The sequence below is a fragment of the Piliocolobus tephrosceles genome, chromosome 3 (assembly GCF_002776525.5).
Source record: "Piliocolobus tephrosceles isolate RC106 chromosome 3, ASM277652v3, whole genome shotgun sequence".
Classification (NCBI taxonomy): Eukaryota; Metazoa; Chordata; class Mammalia; order Primates; family Cercopithecidae; genus Piliocolobus; species Piliocolobus tephrosceles.
Genome location: NC_045436.1, coordinates 29775672 through 29790426, shown reverse-complemented (window position 1 = coordinate 29790426; position 14755 = coordinate 29775672).

The following is a 14755-nucleotide window of genomic DNA, read 5'->3' as shown; positions in this document are numbered from 1 at the left end:
ACTCCCCAGTGCGATCCCTCCCCCTTCCCCCCTCCCCATGATAGGCCCCAGTGTGTGATGTTCCCCTTCCCGAGTCCAAGTGATCTCATTGTTCAGTTCCCACCTATGGGTGAGAACATGCGGTGTTTGGTTTTCTCTTCTTGTGATAGTTTGCTAAGAATGATGGTTTCCAGCTGCATCCATGTCCCTACAAAGGATGCAAACTCATCCTTTTTTATGGCTGCATAGTATTCCATGGTGTAGATGTGCCACATTTTCTTAATCCAGTCTGTCACTGATGGACATTTGGGTTGATTCCAAGTCTTTGCTATTGTGAATAGTGCCGCAATAAACATACGTGTGCATGTGTCTTTGTAGTAGAATAATTTATAATCCTTTGGGTATATACCCAGTAGTGGGATGGCTGGGTCATATGCTACATCTAGTTCTAGATCCTTGAGGAATTGCCATACTGTTTTCCATAATGGTTGAACTAGTTTACAATCCCACCAACAGTGTAAAAGTGTTCCTATTTCTCCACATCCTCTCCAACACCTATTGTTTCCTGATTTTTTAATGATTGCCATTCTAACTGGTGTGAGATGGTATCTCATTGTGGTTTTGATTTGCATTTCTCTGATGGCGAGTGATGATGAGCATTTTTTCATGTGTCTGTTGGCTGTATGAATGTCTTCTTTTCTTGGTGTTCTATAACCTTCTTGTACTTGAATACTGATGTTTTTCTCCAGGTTTGGAACATACTCTGACACTATTCCTTTGAGTAAATTTTTAAACCCTATCTCTTTCTCTACCTCCACTTTAAGGCCAATTACTTTTTTGAGGCTATTTTCTTTCTCTTTCTTTTCTTTTCTTTTCTTTTCTTTTGAGACAGGGTCTAGCTCTGTTGTTCAGGCTGGAGTGCAGTGGCAGGATCATGGCTCACTGACTCACTGCAACCTCCACCTCCCAGGCTCAAGACATTCTCCCACCTCAGTCTCCTGAGTAGCTTGGGTTACGGACATGCATCACCATACCTGGCTAATTTTTGTGTAAATTTGTGTAATTTTTGTGTATTTTTTTTGTATACATATATACATTTATATAAACATATAAATTAGCCACACAAAAATTAACCAGGTGTGGTAATGCATGTCTGTAGAATTATATATGCATATTCTAGTTTTTTGGTAGAGATGGGGTTTTGTCATTTTGCCTGGTTGCCCAGGCTGGTCTTGAACTCCTGGGCTCAAGAAATCTGCCCTCCTTGGCCGCCTAACATGCTAGGATTACAGGCAAAGATCTGTATTCAAGATTTACATTCTAGATTTTGTAGACATGCTTCATTATTTGTTTCTCTCTTTTGTCTCCTCTAATTATGTATTTTCCAATAGCCTTTCATCAGGTCCACTAGTTATTTCTTCTGCTTGATCAATTCTGTTATTAATAGAGTCTGATGCATTCTGTAGTATGCCAATTGCTTTTTTCCACTCTGGAATTTCTGCTTGATTCTTTTTATTATCTCAATCTCTTTGTTAAATTTATCTGAAAGAGTTCTGAATTCCTTTCTTGTGTTGTCTTGAATTTCTTTAAGTTTCCTCAAAATAGCTGTTTTGAATTCTCTGTCTGAAAGGTCACATATCTCTGTTTTTCCAATATTGTTCCCTGATGTTTTATTTAGTTCATTTGATGGGTCATGTTTTCTGGATGGTCTTGATGTAGATGTTCATTGGTACCTGGGCATTAAAGAGTTAGATATTTATTTTAGTCTTCACAATCTGGGTTTGTTTATGCCCATCCTTCTTGGGAACATTTTCCAGGTATTCAAAGAGACCTGGGCACCAAAGCCAGTAACACTGTGGTTTTTTCAGATTCTTAGAGGTAGCACCTTGGTGATCTTGGATAAGATCTAGAAGAATTATCTGGATTGCCAGGCAGAAACTTTTTTTCCCCTCTTACTTTATCCTAAACTAACGGAGTCTCTATCGCTATGCTGAATCACCTGGAACTGAGGGTGTGGTGATGCAAGCACCTGTATAGCCACCAGCACTGGGAATGTGCTGAGTCAGACCTGAAGCCGGCACAGCAGTGGGTCTCACCCATTGCCTGCTGTAACCACTCCAGCTACCATCTATTTTCACTCAAGGCCCTAGGCTCTACAGTCAGTAGGTGGAGAAACCAGCCAGGTTTTTGTTCTTCCCATTTAGGGTGGTGAGTTCCCCCAAGCCCTGGGTGGGTCCAGAGATGCTGTCTGGGAGCCAGGGATTGAAGTCAAAAATCTTGGAAATTTACCCGATATTTTATTCTACTGCAACTAAGCTGGCACTGAAACAACAATATAAAGTTCTTTCCACTCTTTTCTCTCTTTTCCACAGGCAGAGGAGCCTCTCCCTGTGGCCACCACTGCCTTCAGCCCATCAGCGAGTTCTTCCAGGCTACCTCCAATGATCACTTAAAGCTCAGCGGCTCTTCATTCAACTTGTGGTGAGTGCTGCCAGGCTTGGGACTCCCACTTAAGGGTAGTGGGACTCCTCTCTGGCCCAGGGCAGGTCTGGAAATGCTGTCCAAGAGCTTAGGCATGGACTCAAAGACCCCAAGAGCCTGCTTGTTTCTCTGTCCCACTGTGGCCAAGCTGGTACCTAAGATGCAAGACAAAGTTCCCTTTACTTTTCTCTCTGCTTTTCTCAAACAGAAGGGGTCTCTCCCTGTAGCCACCACAGCTGGGAATGTGCTGGGTCACACCTGAATCCAGCATGTCTAAGAGCCCAGTGCCCACAGTATACTACCTGGGTATTGCTTCTGCTTATTCAGGGCCCAAGAGTTCTTTAAACAGCAGGTAGTGAACCCTGCCAGCACTGGGTCCTCTTTCAGGCTGAAGCTTCCCCTTTGGCTCAAGGTGTGTCTGGAAATGTCATCTAGTAGCTAAGGCCTGGAACAGGTATCTCATGACTCTGCACAATACCCTATCCTACTGTGGCTGAGATGGTATCCAAGATGTAAGCCCTCTTTGCTCTTCATTCTCCTCACCTTAAGTTGCAAGCTGAGCTGCCTTGGACTCAGGGGAGTGACGGCACAAACACTGTTTTATCTGTTCCATCTGGTGTCTCCCTAAGTCATGTGCCGTCCTAGTACACTGACTCTAAATCCAGGTTAGCACTAAGGGTTACCAAGAACTTCAGTCCTTGTGTCATAGACTGCCTTTCAAGTTTACTTGGAACCCCAGAGCACTTCAGCCTGCTGTGGTGAGGCATGCTGAGAAACTCAAGTTCAAAGTACTGGGCTGGGGGATTCTTTTCTGGCTAGGTGAGGTCCAAATGCTCCCCCTTACATGGGTGCTGCCTGAGCCCAGCACAGCTTTGCTCTCTGCTGTGACAGGGCAGCACTGAATTCAATGTAAAGTCCTCCAGTTGCTGTGCTCTCCCTCCCTCCGGGGCACAGACTTTCTCCCAACAGCATGACTGCTGCCAGGGGAATTACTAATTCCCCTGTAGGAGATTCAGGGCTGTCTGTCTTACTTTCTTCAGTGACATGAAGTTCAAACCAGGTAGTCTAATTGCTCACCTGATTTTTGACTCTTGTGATGGTTCTTTTCTATGTGCAGATAGTTGTTAAAATTTGATGTTACTGTCGGGATGAACAGTGTAGACTTCTATTCCACAATCTTGCTCTGCCCGCTTCCTGTCCGCAGTTGAGATTCTTGCATTTTTGGGTGATAGTTGTATTAAATTTGAAAAAAATGTACTTAAGATTACTTCAAATAATTTTGCTATCCTGTCTTTGCCCTTCATGGGCTACAAGTTGAAGTACGTTAGGTTGCTTGAAATTTTCCCAGAGCTCACTTTGCTCTGTTCGTTGAAAATTGTTTCTAAAAATTGGAATGACTTCAAACTCTCTCCAAACAATGCTGTAATCAAAGAGAAGATAAAAAACAAATGGGAGGATGTCAAGAAAATAATCATAACTTGGTATATATCAGTCTATGGTCAGTACAAATTTACTAAGAAGAAAATAGAATAAAAATAATTAGTTTTATTATATTGGGGTGAGTGACTGGCTTAGAGTTTTAAACTATTTGTATATTTTAGAACTTATTTAATTTTCTGGCCTACAATACATGGAAAATTTAAAAAACATATATGTACCATAGAAACTTGAACAATAGATAATATTGTTTCTTACATTTTATACTTGTCTATACTTAGAAACAGGCTTACTTCACAGTTTTCTTTAGATTATCTGATTCCTCCCTATTAGTTTGTTTTCACGCTGCTAATAAAGACATACCCAAGGCTGTGTAATTTATAAAGGAAAGAGGTTTAATGGATTCACAGTTCCACATTGGTAGGGAGGCCTTACATGGCTGCACGTCTTGCATGGCAGCAGGCAAGTGGGCATGTGAGTGGGAACTTCTCTTTATAAACCCATTGAGATCTGATGAGACTTATTAACTATCATGAGAACAGCACGGGAAAAACACACCCCCATCATTCAATTACCTCCCCCCGGGTATCTCCCATGATACGTGGTGATTATGGGAGCTACAATTCAAGACGAAATTTGGGTGGGGACACAGCCAAACCATATTGTACTTATTTTCCACAATATGGTGTGTCATAAATTGAGAATATTATGTTAAAGTCTACTATTACTATTTATTTCTGTGGATTTTTTTCTTTATGTCCTATAGTTTCTTTTAAGTGTTTTTCTACTTGTCATAGAAGCATTCATATGATTTGTCTCTGTTTATTGTATCTGTGTTTATTTAGAAGCTATTCACTTTTGTCCTTTTACTTTTATGCCTTGATATTATATAGTAACATACCACTTATCTCTTTACATGATATTTTTGATATTTTGAAATTGTCTTTTTTTCAAGTCTGCATATCACAGATAAATGTTATTTAGACATTTATAGTTAACTGTATGCTTAGTTGGAATCGATGTCAACATCAGTCTTTATATGTTAAGTTTTAAATTATAAGTTTCTCATTTTGATTCACATTTTATTTTGCTGTTTTATCTTTCAAGATGTATTTTAAAAAGATCTCACTAGCACCATACTTTCTGCATTTGGAGTATTTTATTGTTGCCTTTATACTTAAATGTTAGCCTGACTGAGTAAAGAATATTTGGGCCTCATTCTGTTTTCTTCACCACTTCATTCTTCATTATTTTATTGCAGGATTTATCAATCTCAGAACTATGGTATTTTGGTCTAGATAATTATTTACTATGAGGGGCTATCCTGTGCATTACAGAATGTTTAGTAGCATCCCTGGCTTCTACCCACTAGATGTCAATGGCACCTAACCCCAGTTGTGACAACCAGAATGTCCTTAGATGTTGCCAGTGTTCCTGAGTAAAGTGTCCCTGGTTCAACCAATGCTCTATTACGTAATGAAATCTAGTGTGACTGATGAGGAACCTGAGGTCAAGCTGCTTTCTTATTTTTCTGCATTCTTTATGATGTGCATCCTTTTAATCTGTGTGGTGAAATCTTTCTTCATTCTTAACTTTTACTAGTTTAGGCAGTGTATGTCTCAGACATGGTGGAATTTTCCAGATTTTTTCCCTTATACTTTTTTCACTTTTTTTCACATATGCTTTTTTTGTTTCACAGATTTATATCTTCCTTTGATTTTTTTCTTCTATTAAATATTTAAATTAGTATTTTTCTCCTTTATGATTTTTCCTTCTTCTTCTTTTTTTTTTCTTGATAACACCTGTCATGCCTATGTTGGACTTAAATTACCCGACTTTCATAACTATACTTTTACCTCTATTGAAATCCATCTTTTATCTTCTTTCCTTTGATGTGTGTTCCTGTGATTTACAAAGCATATTCCTTGCTGAAATCCTAAGGTAGTCTGAACTCCTGGAATATAGTTACATATCTTAAATATCTAACTTTATGAGTATTACTTTAGTAAATTTAGTGGTGTGTGTGTGTGTGTGTGTGTGTTTAAAAATTTTAACAACTATAAACTTGGTTTTAGGTTATTGTTTTACATCTTTTATCTGCTGTATTTCCTGTAGAATGTTTTTGAAAGTTAAAACACACCGGGTACAGTGGCTTGCATCTATAACCCCATCACTTTTGGAGACCAAGGTGGGAGGATTGCTTAAGCCCAGGAGTTCAAGACCAGCCCTGGAAACATAGCAATACCCCATCTCTACAATTTTTTTAACAATCTGCCAGACAGGGTGGTACACACCTGTAGTCCTAGGTACTCCAGAGGCTAGGGTGGGAGGATCACTTGAATCTGGTAGTTCTAGGCTGCAGTGAGCCATACTCATCTCCCATTGCACTCAAGTCTGGGCAAGAGAGAAAGACTCTGTCTTACCAAAAAAAAAAAAAAAAATGAAATCATCGTTGAGAGAAGGAAAATGAGTATCTGTCTCAATCATCTTTCAACTCTGATCTCCTTGTGTGGGATACAGCAATTTCCCCAGGATTTTTGTTTTGTTTTGTTTTGAAGTATTAGAAACTAAAGAGTTGGTATTAAAGAACCTGAAAACTTTTTCAGTACTGTACTTGATTATTGAAATAATATGGTCAACTTTTACAATCACAAAAATAATTTTTAAAATTTTTTTATTATTATACTCTAAGTTCTGGGGTACATGTACACAACGTGCAGGTTTGTTACATAGGTATACATGTGTCATGTTGGTTTGCTGCACCCACCAACTCGTCATTTACATTAGGTATTTCTCCTAATGTGATCCCTCCCCCAGCCCCCCACCCCGCTACAGGTCTCAGTGTGTGATATTTCCCTCCCTGTGTCCCTGTGTTCTCATTGTTCAGCTCCCACTTATGAGTGAGAACATGCGATGTTTGGTTTTCTCTTCTTGTGTTACTTTGCTGAGAATGATGTTTTCCAGTTTCAGCCATGTCCCTGCAAAGGACATGAACTCAAAAATAATTTTTAACAATAACCGTATGCATTGAACTTTCTCCTTGATTACTGTCCCACAACAACTTAGCAAGGTATTAAATATTTTTTTTTTGTTACATAGATAAGAAAATGAGGGGCCAAGGGTTCACAACACTAGTAAGGCAGAGAATTTCATCTTTCTGAATCTTTTTTTTCCCACAAGATTGAAAAAATGAGCAACTTTCTAAATATTATAACCAAGCAGCTTGCAATTACATTATTTAAAATTTTAAATTAATGAAGTTAATAGCGACTATTTTAGGAGTCACAAATTTTAAGGCAGGAATACTTTTGTCTGTAACAACCAGTGAATTTCAGTGGATTCAGAAAAATATAGAGAATGTATCATTTGGGAGAAAAAGTCCTATGTATGTAATAAATTAATTCAATACATTTATTTTTATAAACAGGTCATGTAAAATGTAATAAATAATAATAATGTTCCTACATGTTCATTTCTATTTCTTTATCTATATCTATTTCTGTTTTTAGCTTTATCTCAGTCTCTAATCTATATCCTTGTTGAAACCTACATTTTTTGGTTGTTCTGTATGCATACATTTTCTTTGGTAATTCTGCTGGATGATTATACATCTCCCGCATTGTTCTACTTCTGTCCTTCAGATAATTCTCTCAACAGCGACAATAGAAAGATATTAAGACAGGTGTTTGATTCTACTATAGTTTATCTATGAAAGCAGCCCATAAAAGAATTTGGAGAAAACCCCTGGGAAGCATTATTCTTATTTTTCTTAAATTTGCTTTTAATTTTTATGGATACATAATAGTTGTACATAGTACTTTTCCAACTAAGTCTAAGATGCTAAAATCTTTATAGAGCAACATGTCTAATTACTTTTATACAAATCATATCCTTATTTTTTAGTTTATTAATTTTCTAGGCATTAATAAGCTTCATGATTTATAAATGAAATGCTGCTCTGTTCTTGAAAGAGATAGTATGATGTGAAATATATGAAAAAAGTGAAATAAAAGTTATCTTGGTTTTAGTTCTAGCAGTCTTTGAATAGGTTTCGTGTTTTCAGTAGTATTCAGTTATTGCAGTATAATCTTGTATATTTTAAAAAGTCTGTTTATTTTGGAAGTTTGTTATTTCTGTTTTAGTGTAGGAGCTATGTGAACAGTAATGATCTTGTTCCCCCCACCCATTATTTTTTCCTGGCTTTGTTTCTTTTACTTCATTCACCTAATGATAGTGTCATTGCTCTAGAATGAATACAATAAATGACAACAAATACTCAATATTTATCATGGATGTCCATAGTATTCATTTTTAATCACAAGTAGCAGATGTGTAAATCTAGACAATTAATTCATAAAAAATATTTACTTATTTCCCCTCCAATTTAGACAGGGAGCAACCAAGAGAACAAAGAATAATTTTACATAAAAATTAATGAGACACAAATAATCTATCATTCTTTTTGCTGCAAGGACAAAATTTGCCATGGAATATTGAACAGAACAGTTTGTAGGAATATATGAGGCCAATGTTTCTCTGCAGTCTTTTATTTTTGAAACTAGATTTTTATCCATAATTCTCATTATACAGAACTAGAAGGTAAAGTCAAGCAGTGCAATTTGTGATGGTTTGACTCTTTCAATGGCAATATTTTGCAGGCTTGGTGGTAATTAAATGGGAATTACTTAGAAATATTCTAATTAGCTACAGTTTTAAATTACTTAGAAAACCTGTAATAATCCGTTGACACAGGTCAGTGTTATTCTTATTTTACACATTATTAATGGAACAATAGAAAAGTTAATAAGCATAGTCATAGTGGAGATTCAGCTGCAAAATTATTATGTCTTTTATTTATATAAATAGGTAAGGAAGATGATGATAAATTAAAGAATATATGTGTTTATTACATATATTCATATGCATACATATTTAATATGTTTCCCAAATTTCAAATCAAAATTTAGTAATTATTGTCACTCTAATGAGCCACAGTTCATACATACATTGACTCAAAATAATTTTAATGACAAAATTAATATTGAGTAGCATGATTAATGAAACATTACATTTAACATTTTCTTTCTAATCTCTTTTTTGTTGTTGTTTGGTTTGACTTCCATAGTAAAAAAATTTCTTTACAGGAAAACTTAAGAGTTTCTTAAGTGCAATTTTTATTATTATTGTTTTTGCAGAATGTTCCCTATTTATTCTGAAAAATACGAGAAAAAAAGAGATGAGGATATATAGCTTTGGAATAACTGTGGGTCCTTATCCAATAAGTCACCACAGATACCCTGACTCATTTTGATGACAGTTTCCTCTCTTATGTGATTATAAACACTTCAAGATACAAGTTGAGTAACACAACCATATTGAATATGAAAGCTTGAAAAAATGTGTAGTAGAGAGATGTTACAAATGTTACAGTAGCATATTCACATATAAAGAAAGACACTGCAGATAATTTTCTTAGTAAAGAATATGTATGAGTACCGTATATTCTACTGTGTTGCATATTTTGGTTTGGTTTGTTTTTCTTTGTTTTAGTAAACTAAGAAAAACAATTTCAAGGTCATTGTCAATGAAGACAAACAGCTATTTCCTCCTATAATTTAAATGTAGGGTTATCAAGAACCACACTGTATATTATATTAACCTGCCTTTTCAAATACACAATATATTCTGGTTGTTTGTAACAGTATGGGTTATGTTATTTTTCAACTTGAAACATCATAAAAAATCATATATATACATAGAGAACACAACTGAGCAAAGAAATATTTGATCCAAAACTACTGATGTAGGTTAAAGTGAGCATAGGAGCTAAATATAAAGATAGAATACAGATAGAAATAGATACAAATATATAGTTATATTTGTAATAGTTATCTTCATGATAACATGATATCTTGAAAAATACTTCTTGAATTTGCTACTTTGAATTAAGTAATTACTTCTTTCATGGCAAATTAAATATAGTCACTAAAGCATGTTTATTTTATAAAGAGACATTGTGTCATTTGGAGTATTGGTATTGCTGGGATACCCCATAACCACCAAACCTCAGTCCTTAAAAATAGCAAAAGCTTAATTTTTGCTTATGCTACATGTCCAACATGGGTTAGATAGAAACATCTACTGTATCACATTCTCATTTAAGAAATCCAGGATGAGGGAGAGTCTGTTTAGGTGCTTTCATGACTGCGGAGGCAGCAAAAATAACATGTGAGAAATTGTTTACTGATTTGTAAGTCTTCCACTTCAAAGTGACATGTGTTACTTCTACTTACAATGCATTGGTCAATAAAAGTCATGTGGTCACTTTCAATTTCAAGTGGGCAGGTACTTGAATCTGGGAGGAAGAAACAGAATTTATTTGTTGAACAACACTAATGACTCTTTTAGCCTATCCTTTAAATGACAAGTACTTATCATTGAAAAATATATGCACTCCTTTCCATTGGAAGCAACCCCATTCAATCATAACATGAGGCACAAATTCTAATCTTCTTGCACTTGTGAGGAACATACTTTCTTTAGCAAATAATAATACACAGTAGACACTACATCAGCTTATCTCTTGAGAGACTTACTAATTAAAAACGCAAGCTATCTGTTCTCATTCCTCCAATATACAATGGGATAACAGACATAGGATGGTCATACAAAAAATATCATAAAGAAAATGATGTATAATGAATAGTAGCCATATTCACTAGTATACAACAATTCTGAAATCCTTGTGGGTAGATCTTTTGAGAGCAATACCGTGGGTACTCATTAACGTTCCTTAGTAGGACTTGATTTTATTACCAAGCTGTAGATCTTTGTTTTATTGTTCTCTGTGGCCTCAGTTCCTCCCTATAAGAGATTATCCTACTTGGCCTCTGTGATTTTCTTGGAGGTGCTAAGCATCTTTCTCCATCCACTACCTGCCTATGGATGAGTCAGGAAACAGGGATTATTTCCTTAAATCCTTGTAGAATGTTTTGAACAAGGCCAGTGATTTTTTTTGACATACAACTCTCCTAACTGATTTGATTGCAGTCACTTCCATATGACAACAGCCACTTACATAGTTAATTTTCTGGAATTATTAGATTTTTATGTAGTTCCATATGTTCCTCTCTTGCTCTTTCTTTTCTTCCCTTACTCATCTTTCTCTAATACCTTAATTATAAAAATCTTGGGCTTTTTGTAAATTTAGTCTATTTTTCTTAATTGAAATGTTCCTCAGCACCCCATAATTGGACTTTTACTCTGAGACACCTAATCAGTAGGTAGAATAAATGGAATAATATTTCTGATCATGGATTCGAAGATTTAATATTGTTGTCTATACTATTAAAAGTGATATACAGATTCAGTGCAAGCTGTTGTCAAAATCTCAATGACAGGTTTTACAGAAATAGAAGAAACAATTCTAAAATTTATATGGAACCACAAAGGACTTCAAATAGCCAAAGCCATCTGGACCAAAAAGGACAAAGTTGGAGGCATTACACTTCCTGATTTCAAAATATGTTACAAGGCTACAGAATTTAAAACAGCATGGTACTTGTATTAAGATAGATATATTGCCAATAGAGCAGAATAGAAAGCCAAGAAATAAGCCCATGCATGTATCATCAAGTGATCTTCAACAAGGTTGCCAAGAATACACAATGGAGAAAGGATAATCTCTTCAACAAATGATGTTGGGAGAACTTGATATTCACATGCAAAAGAATGATATTAACTCAAAATGGATTAAAGACTTAAACAAGGACCTGAAACTGTAAAACTTTTAGAAGAAAACCTAATAAATGCCCCATGACATTGATCTTGGCAGTGATTTCTAGGCTATAACACCAAAACCACAGGCAACAATAACAAAAAATGTACAACTGGGACATCATCAAACTGAGAAGCTTCTGTACAACAAAGGAAACTATTAACACAGTGAAAGGCAGCCTGTGGAATGGGAGAAAAATATTTGCAATCCACATATCTGCTCTGGGACTAATATCCAAAATGTAGAAGAAACTCCCTCAACTCAATAGCAAAAACTACCAAATAACCCAGTTTAAAAATGGGCAAAATACTTGACTAGATATTCCTCCAAAAAAGACATACAAATTGCCAACAAATATATGAAAAGATATTCAACATCACTAATCATGAGAAAAATGTCAATCAAAACCACAGCGAGATATCAGCTCACATCTGTTTTGATGTTCAGTATAAAAAATAGGTAAGTGTTGATGAAAACGTGGAGAATATTCAGTGCTAATACACTACTGGTGCAAATGTGAAATGGTGCAACCCCTATGGAAAATGATATGGAATTTCCTCAAAAATTAGAAATAAAATTACAGTATGCATTTCCACTTCTGGGAATTTATCCAAAAGAATTAAAACCAGGATGTCAAAGACGTATATGTACCTTCATGTTTACTTTATTTATAACATTATTTACAACATTATTATTTATTTACAACATTATTGCAACATTATTTACAATAGCCAAGATAAAGAAACAACCTAAATGTCCATTTATTTGAGAGTGCATAGGTATATACATACAATGGAATATTTCAGTGATTAAAAGAAAATCCTGCCATATACAACATGTATCAACTCTGAGATGATAATGCAAAATAGGATAAGCAAATCACAGAAGGACAAATATTGCATGTTTCCACTTATATGAGAGTTCTAACATATTGAAACTCATAGAAGCAGAGAGCAGAATGGTGGTTGTCAGGTGCTGAGGCTAGGGGAAAATGGGTATTTGTTGTTCAATCAGTGTGAAGATTCATTTATGCAAGATCAATAAGTTCTAGAGGTTAGCTGTAGTACATCGTTGTGCTTATAGTTAACAATATTGTATTGTACACTAATTTTAAGAGGATAAATCTCCTGTTATTTGTTTTTACCATAGTGAGAATACAAAGCAAAACAAAATTAAAAATTAGGCGCCAAATTTTCCCTCTTAGCTTTGATATATCTTAGCCTGTTAACATCTGTTTTCTGCTAAACAAAAGGAAGAATTGTTTATTTTCTTTTTAGCTACTTATTCAGCTTTTCTTTTTTACTTCAACATCACTTAAATATTTCTGCATCTATTGAAAAACCAATGCATACAATGAGTGTGCATATAATTTGATGGTGACCTCTTGCACTGGACTGATCAGTAAGACTGACTTTCCTGAAGTTTGCTGTTGAGGAAGGTCCTTCCTTTTTTACTCATTCATGGGCACTGCTCTTGAAAAATGTATAACCATGTGGGTCATTTCTATGTTTCAGTGTAAAACAAGAATTTCTCCCCAAATTTTAGAGATTAGTTCCAATATGTACAGTAAAAGTAACCCTCAATCTATTCTTCTAGTCTAAACATGCAGCTACAATTAAAGTCAGAGCCTAACAGAATTGTAAGGATAGAGTGTTTGGACATTTTCCAAGTGCCCACTTACTTTCTGTTCTTGGTTTGGTTTTGCCATTTAGAGCTCATAAATAGGGTGAATCCAAACAAGACTCTTAATTCCTCTTTTTCTAGAACAAGAATCAGAACACTTTTTCTTTATAGGGCTAAATAGTACATATTTTTGGCTCTGTGGATCCTATAGTATCAGTCCCAACTGCTCAGCACCAACGTGGTTATGCAAAAGCAGCTTAAGCAAGATGTGAACAAATGACCATGGCTATAAACTAAATCAAATAATACCTTATTTACAAAAATAAGTGGTGGGCCTCATTTGACTCATGGGCAGTAGTTTGGCAACCCACACTCTAAACCTGTGCTGTTCAGTAAGTCAGCCTTTAGACACACGCCTATTTATATGTAAATGTAATTCAAATAACATTAAACATTCTAGTTCTCAGTCATCCTCACCATATTTCATGTGCTTAATAGTCACGTGTGGCTAGTGACTCTCTATTGGGTCGTGCATTAGAACATTTTCATCATCACAGAACTTTCTATTGGGCATCTCTGTGGTCTAGACCAATTTAGTTGAAATTCTTTAGCAGGCTCTATGCTATGCACTGAATTCTTGCAATAACCATGACTTCACCAGAAGATATTACGTACAGCTGCAGTTGACCATATTGTTTGGACTTATATTGAAGTTGCTGTCATTGACTCCAGTATTTAAGGAACCAGAAATAAATTCTAAATACATCAATTGCCCTGGAGTAAGAGGATCTCTTACACTCCCCACTATATGCCTGAGAGTTTACTTTAGTTTCTCAGAAAAGAAAGTTCTAAATTCTTATGAAGTAAATATGAAAGTCTTAAAGGCAATGAATTCTCTCTAGAGTGCTTGGTCAGACATTATTTTAAGCTCTTTCAGTGCTTTTTTATTTTTAAGACTAAACTATGCCATAGTTTTGGTTAGTGCCAAAGATTCTGATTCACAATGTTTTCTTGAATTGAAATATGATTGCCTCCCAACTTTTCACTGTCATGGCTTATCCTCTCGAGTAGAAACCCTTCACACTGATTTTTGTGAAAACCTTGTCAGGGTAATAAAACTTCAGCCTGGTTCCAGCAAATATGCCAGAATTTAGACCTCCAAATGAATGCCCTCCATGCCAGAAAAAAATTAGCTTGGAAGCTATGCATTTATTTCAATGATGCTGCCATTATTTTAAAGGTTTTAGAATTAGACTGTAAGAATTGCCTTCACAACATAAATAACTTATATTTTAGAAAGTATTCAATGCTCCTTAAATTATAATGGGGTTACATCCTTCTAAACTCATCGAAATTTGAAAATATTATAAATCAAAACTGAATTTAATAAACCTAGCCTACCAAACATCATAGCTTCGTCTAGCCTACCTTAAACATGCTCAGTTATTTACATTAGGC